The following is a 7,807-nucleotide window of genomic DNA, read 5'->3' on the forward strand; positions in this document are numbered from 1 at the left end:
ATTAAGTTAATAAAAATTAAATAAAAATCCGAAAAAATTTAAAAAAAAAATATTTAATTTCTATAAATACCTTATCATTATCTTCCACCTTACACCACACTTTTATATTTTCTCAAATACTTTCAACCACATTCCAATCTTTCTCTCAAAGTTTATATCTACTTTTGTTTCAAAAAAAAAAAAAAAGGCCAATAACGCAGGTATGAATTGGACGCTTATTAAAGATGTTGCATTGTGTTCTATCTAGGTTAAAGTTACTCATGATTCGATTACGAGTAATGAGATGCAATTGCGAGAAATGTGGAGCAATATTCGTTCCCTTTTTCTTGAGAAAATTGGTGGCAAAAGAACAAAACAATTGCTCTCAAGTCGTTCGAGAATATTCAGCCAATCGTTTACTCATTAGAGAAAAGTCTTGGCACAATCTAGTACTAATATTCGAAGTGGGGAAAATTACGCGGATTAGGTAACAATATATTATTTATTTGTTTGTACTATGCCCAAATTTACATTAGCTACTTTGATTATAATTTTTTCTTCTCCCACATTTTGTAGACACTTCAAGCACAAGCTTGGTACAATGCCAAAAACAAAAACAAATCATTCAACCTGTGGGAATGTTGGAATATTGTCAAAGATTGTCCCAAATTCAGAGTTGTGCCTGTCGGTCCAGAAGTTGTCATGAATAGCACCCCTTTACACTCTACGTCAAATCACAACTCGTATGTTCATGAAAGCGACACAAAACAAGTACCGAAAGCCACCCTTGAACAAGTGTCGGGGTCGACCTGTTATCCACTCAGGCTTCAAGGTAAGAAGGCTTCAAAGAGAAGGAGTTCTTCCAAGAATGATTATGCAAAATATATGGAAGAACTTGCTCGCCAAGGTGAATTGACTTTGGTGAGGGAAATGGCTAAATTTGAGGTTGATAAGGCTAGAGATGAGGCAAAATTTGCAGCTGCTGAGAGATTATTTCAAGCTAATGAAAGAGAAAGAGAGCTACTTAGGAAAGAAAGGGAGATGCTTAAAGAAGAAAGAAGGGCTCAACAAGATTGTGACATTATGAACATGCCTGTAGATGCGATGCATACGAATTCTAAATATTTTTGGAATTCGGAGAAAACGGACGTGGTGCGAAGGAGGCGTACAAGAGATGAAGGAGAAGTGGAGATGGTCCTAGCACCACAAATTGGTTAGGTGATGATTTTCCATTCACGAGGGACTAGAGAATTTGTTGTATAATCGGAGCCCATAATTTTTGAATCACTTTGGGTTGTAATTTTGTATTTATTTAATTTGGTACTTTATGTAATTTCTGTATTTATTGAATTTAGTACTTTAAGTAATTTCATATTTATTTAATTTAGTACTTTATTTAAACTAAGAGTATCTTGATTTAATTTGGTACTTTATTTAAACTAAGAGAATCTTTATTCAAACAACATAAACACACCAAATAAAATTACATAAACACACCAAATAAAAAAAAACACACTAAATGAACTTAAAAAACACACCAAACAAACTAAGAGCATTCTGCTTCCACCACAAGCTTGTTTTTAAGTTTGGTGAGCTTGTTTCAATGACCACAAGTGTTCTATCAAGTCACTTTGTTGGGCTTTGTGATAGTATGAGGATTGGAGTGAAGTATATCGTTGCATGAGCCTTACATTGTAACGTCCATCCCTTTCTAATAGCTCGTGTTGCACGGGTTCTTTGGTGGTGTCATGAGCACAATATTTCTATGTTTTGGAATTGTTCATCGTGTTTGGCTCAAATTCATCAACGACATCATAATCATACTTATCTTCCACAATCATGTTATGAAGAATGATACATGTCATCATGATGGATCGAAGTGACTCTAAATCAAACAATCTGGCAACACCCCTGACAATGGCCCAATGAGCTTGGAGGATACCAAAACAACGCTCCACATCCTTCATGCACCCATCTTGACCTCTTGCGAAGAGTTTTTCCTTTTCACTTCGTGGACATGACACTATTTTGACAAATGATATCCACTTTGGGTAGATGCCGTATGCTAGGTAGTATGCCCTTAAGTGTACGATTCCATTGATTGTATATGTGACTTGAGGATCTTTTCCTTGCAAGACATCGTTGAACAATGAGGATTGAGCAAAGACATTGATGACATTTTGAGCTCCTGGAACACTGAAAAAACATGCCAAATTCATGTATCAAATGATGACATCGCCTCCAAAATGATACTTTTGGCTCATTTTCTGTCCCTATAAGCTTTTTGCCATGCATTTGGATAGTTTTTCCAGGTCCAGTGCATACTGTCGATGCTTCCAATCATGCCAGAAAAACCTCGCATCTCACCCTTCTTCATAAGCCTTTGCAAGTCCATTGTCGTGGGTCTCTGGAGGTACTTTCTGGTGTAGATAGATTTGATTGCAAAGCAAAACCTCATCAGGGACTCCAGAATGGTTGTTTTTCCCATCCTCGCTATCTTATCCACTTGGTCCATATACAAGCATCCGCAATGAAGCATTAATTTTTTGCTCAGGAATGAGACCTATGACACCAAAGCATCATTCTTTTGCACAAAGTAAGAATCATGGTTGCAAATTTATGATTTTGTTGAACAAATGTCGTTACATTCTAAAACAACGTCTAAATTACGCATCAGGGAATGCACTGTTACGGTCAAAATAATCGTCCAAGAGATCCTTACCTCGTCGTTGCCTGCTTCTATCAATGTTTGTGGAACGCCTGTGCCTAGAGATCTTAGCCACAACTTGGATGACTCGACGTGAATGTGAGGCTGTTTAACTTCTTGCTTCATCATCTCCCTTTCTACGCTCCTCAACCTCTTCCCCTTCCATCTCATTTTCTTCCTTTTGGAGATTGCACATTTCTTCCCCTTACTTAAACAATTCTTTCTTTTGCTCATCGATTTCCCCCAACATCCTTAGAGAAGACATTGTAAGAAGGAAGGAGAAACTATGTATAAAGATAGAGATTTTGATTTTGGTGTGTGATTTCTTAGGATGGATGGTGGGTTATATGGAGAAAAAAAAAAGGAGAAATGATTAGGTTGTAGATAATACCACTTGGCACGCCATGATTTGTTAAAAATCTTATCGAAATCTATCCTAAAAGATTCTAAATAGATTGTGACATGTGATGCGACAAGATTGGTTAAAAATCTTATTGGAAATCTATCCTCAATGATTCTAAAAAGGTAACGACACGTGGTACGATGAAATTGGATAAAATCTTATCGAAATCTATTACTAAAAATTGTATCGAAATCTATTACCAAAAATTGCACTTTTGGATAATAACACGTGCCTTGACGAGACCGGTTAAAAATTATATCCGAAATTACAAATAAAATTATTTTTTATTACCTATTGCATGACTATTTAGTTTAGTGGTGAAGATGTAAAAGGCAATTACTGTTTATTAAAGGCAATTGCTATTCACCGGAGGGGATTTAATTGCATATTACCATGGGGAGCCCTTACACGCTGAAATTGCTCTTAGCCTCACAAGTGGAGCATTGGAAAGGGCCTACTAATGGTGAAATGTAACAGAGTTATTATTTTTCTATGGGTCCTTTTCATGGGCCAATTTTAAATGTCTTTTCAAGAGACGTTTTGATATATGTACCTCATTTTTTTAATTTATTGATTAAATATCTGTTCATTTTAAGAATTTGATTAAATATTTTTTTTTTCACAATTTTATTAGAGGTATTTTTAATTTAATTGGTACATTGAATATGGGTACATTTGATTTATGGTATAGGCTTTTTAGCCAAAATGGTCTCTGAGATTTGTATAATTCACTTTGGTCCATGAGATTTGAAACCAATAGAAGTGGTCCCTAAGATTGTCTATCATCAATCACTTTGGTCATTCCATGAAAAATCTTCATTAAATAAGAATAAAATGACAAAAATACCCTCAATTTTTTGTCAAATCATTTTGGCCTATTGTTTGTTAAATTGAGGTTATTTTTGTTATTTTGATTATTTTAACATAATTTTTCATGGATTGACCAAAATGATTAATGATGGATGATCTCAGGGACCACTTCTATTGATTTCAAATCTTAGGGACCAAACTGAAGAGTTATGCAAATTTCAGGGACCATTTTGGCTAAAAAGCCTATGGTATATTTAGATGTTTGGTAGAATTTGTTTCTTGGTACATTTAGAATCTAAATGTACCAAAAGTCGGTATGTTTATTTTCAAATGTACCATAAATTTTAAATACATTTTTTTATAACTATATGTAAAATTTTGACAAATCAATGAAGTTTTGTTATGAAAGTATTAATGATGTAATGGAGGAATAGACTAATGAAATATAATAACAGAAACAAAAAGTTCTCTTTTTTTATTTATTTTTTATTTTTTTATAGTTATAGTAAGGAATTAGTTAAATTATTATTTTTAATAAGCCACAAATTTAAAATTTCTATATTGTAGGAAATTAGTTGTTAGCTAGATTAAGTGGATATATATAAAATAAATAGAAAAATGTTGAGTTGACAATTGATTGAAGCATTTGAATCAAATTTTGCAAAGAAACACATGTTTAGTCTAAATAAATTGGAAAGAAGGTGCAAGTGTCACCAGTCCCAGACAAAGCAGAAGTTAAGGTCAAGATATTTCCCAAAATGGCAGAAAGATCTATGTAGAGAATTCCAATTACTCCTTTGAATTTGTTTATTTCTTTTATTTGCAGATTTAAACGTAGCAAAACTAAATTGATATAACATGATGTACCAACGAAATAGATTATGATGATATTTTCAACTTAATCATCACTAACCAGTTAACATTTCCCATTAAGATTTTATGTTTTTCGAAGAGAAGCCATAAAAAAAGTACTCATTTATGAAGAGTGCCACATCAATTTTTGAAAAGTAGGAGGGAGTGACATCCACTAATTTGAAAATCATTAACTTTTGTGGTATAGGTCTATCGATTCATCAACTTTCGATTCATCAACTTTACCATTTCTGCTGAAACTATTCAGAAGGTGTTTGCTAAACTGAAAAAAAAGGGATTATTTTGGAAGTTGTGGTGATTGACAGCTGAAATCATCAGAAAAGTCGAAGCAGCTAAATGCTGCTTTGGAAAACTGGCTTTTTTTCAATGCACGCGAAGCTATAATGCATCTTTAATGAAACTTTCTAAAGTCCAATAACACCCTCGTCATTTTTACAAAATGACAAACCTTGTCCTTAATACTCAAACTGGAATCTCTCACACTCGTTCACCCCTTCCCTCGCATCAGAGTAGGACCGCAGCCGTCTCGCCCACTCTCGTTCAACACCAACCACCACCACTGCACCAACATTTATCCCTATTCTCCTTCCAAATCCTCCAAATACACAAATAAGAAAAAGATTCAATCTTTGTGAGAAACCATTTTTGAAAATTTTCCAATTGGATCGAATCCCAGAATCCGAGTGAGAATCAACCTAGAATGCGAGCAAGAACTAGTCCAGAATCCGAGCAAGAACTAGTCCAGAATTCGAGCAAGAAAAATATTCCTGCTTGCAAAAAAACAGTCGAAATAAATGAGAGATGACACAGATTCTTCCAAATTTTCATTTAATCCCAATTAAAACTTCGCATAGAGGTTTAGAGATTTACCCAGTCATCAATTAGGAATGAATTGGTCTTTGATTAGTTGTAATGGCACTGGTGATGCTTCATTGGTTTCTGGGCAGAAAATACAGAGCATGCATTAGCTCTTGTCCTTCAAATTTAACCTCAAACTTCACAGATAAAGTCAAGAGAGTTACCCAGAGTTGAGATTTGGCAATTGGTGTAGATTCAGTCTTGAGTTCGCCGGAAAAATGACCATGAAGGTCACCAGATTTCTGGGCATGAACATAGAGAGGGCATTGGGGTTAAATCTCAAGAATTTCATGCCAAAATTCGATATGCAGGATACAGAAGTTGTACCTGAGATTAAATGAAGGTTGAATTGAGTTTGAAGCACCCCAATTTCATCGAGCCTTAGGTCAACTGATTGAAGAGTTTTTCACCGAGAGGGAAGGGTTGGCTTTCTTCATTTTTGAGTACTTGATCTTCACATGCAACACCACCATTTGAATCCATAGGTCAAACTACACCTAAAACAGGGAATATTGGAATGGATTTTACTCGGAAAGTCGATCTTGTCAATCATCTTGAAGTAGATGAGAATCAGAAAGTCGATCTTGTTGATGATCTTGAGGTAGATGAGAAGGAACATTTGGACAATGTGGTCCTTAGAGTGGAGAAAATCAGATGAAAAAAAAATTAGGCAAAAAGGATGACTCCAGAATTCTAGATGGGAGAGAGAAACAAAGAGAGAAGGATGAGAGATGGAGTGGGCGGCTAATTGATTTTGTCCTGATTCTTGCTGGAGAGCTCATGGATTTGAGTTCTCAGATTTTCTTATCCCTAGGACCCAAAACATGATTCATGTAACCCAAACTTGGGGTTAAATTCGTAGGGGTGGAGATGATGATAATCTGGTGGTGAGATGGTCTGAGATCGAAGGTTTGTGTGTGGGGTTGTCTTGGTGGAGGAGATAGTGCAGAGAGAGAGAGAGAGAGCTGAGAGTTTTCGAGAGAGTTTGGGAATGTAGAGGGAAATGAAGACACGGGGAGAAGAGAAATGGGGTGTGGGCCCCACGGCCACACAAAATCCTCACAGAAAAATAGTAATATTAAATAAAATATCATAATAATAACATAGTATTATACCCTTTTTGGTCATTTCACACTGTCACAGCTGTTTTATATAAAAGTTTGCCAAACACTATAATACTACTTTTTTTTTTTTTTTTTTTTTCAAAAGCATTTTTACAAAAAAGTTTACCAAACACTCTGTCATTGACGTCCCTACAATTATGATAATGCATCATGTCTTGAACAACGCAACAATGAATACATCAAAGGAGACAATATCAAACACAATGCGCCGAAGTTCTTTTTCTCTCAATAGCAACAAAAGCACCGGAAGATTGAAGTCAAGCAAATCCGTTCTTAGGACAACCTGACGGACCTCTTCACCCGATCAATGTCGAAGACTACTTTCTAGAAGCTTGTTCAAGGATTGGCATCCGTAAACTTTTTGAGTCGTAACATTGTTAGTTTTCTTTGGAATTATGTCAAACTTAGGGGGAGTATCCTAAAGTGTATTCACTTGATCTTAATGTACTCTTTTTTCCCTACAATGTGGAGCATTTTTCCGTTTTGAGTTTTTGCTACCTAGTGAGGTTTTAACGAGGCACCCATCTTGGGCTGGTCATATCCTTGTGTATATCTCGTAGAAGTTTAAATTGGCTTTGCATTGTCTCACCTTTTTCCTTAGACTTGGGATTTTGTCCTATATTTGGTTTTACCATACCCGGGTTTTGTGAGACTTATTTCCATATGCAAGTTCCCTTCTTTTAAGACTAGCGTGTTCCTCAACTTTAACTGCTGACGATCTACACACGAGTGTTATAGATATTCTTTAATTGTGATTTTATATATCTTAGATAGATTTGTTTTCTAGATTATATATCACTATAGTTATTTTTCCCTATAGGATTGTATTTAGTGGGAGAACAAGTTAATCATCTCCTCTTATTTTATTATAAATAAAGGCACTGCTTAAGAAGATATACACACAAAAATCTTTAAGCATTCTACAATATCTCCACTCTCTCAATTGGCGCCCCACCTCTGTTTCCCCCTGAGTTAATTAGCCACAACATAAAACTAATTTAAAGATTTTATTTTTGGGGCTAGGACTCTTCAAATTCCAAAACAAAACTAATT

General features: G+C 35.2%; 1 long non-coding RNA gene across 1 annotated transcript; it reads right to left on the reverse strand.

Annotated features, from left to right (window-relative positions):
- Nucleotides 1-5,149: 5,149 nt before the first annotated feature.
- LOC125472534 lies at nt 5,150-7,111 on the reverse strand. Its single transcript, XR_007254498.1, has 4 exons — nt 5,958-7,111; nt 5,795-5,872; nt 5,643-5,711; nt 5,150-5,539 (listed from the first exon to the last, which is right to left on the reverse strand). It is a non-coding gene; the product is annotated as an uncharacterized LOC125472534 (long non-coding RNA).
- Between the last annotated feature and the right edge of the window lie 696 nt (nt 7,112-7,807).

The sequence above is a fragment of a genome, unplaced genomic scaffold (assembly GCF_019419815.1).
Source record: "Pyrus x bretschneideri cultivar Hongxiangsu unplaced genomic scaffold, Pyrus_bretschneideri_v1 Contig7, whole genome shotgun sequence".
Taxonomy (NCBI): Eukaryota; Viridiplantae; Streptophyta; class Magnoliopsida; order Rosales; family Rosaceae; genus Pyrus; species Pyrus x bretschneideri.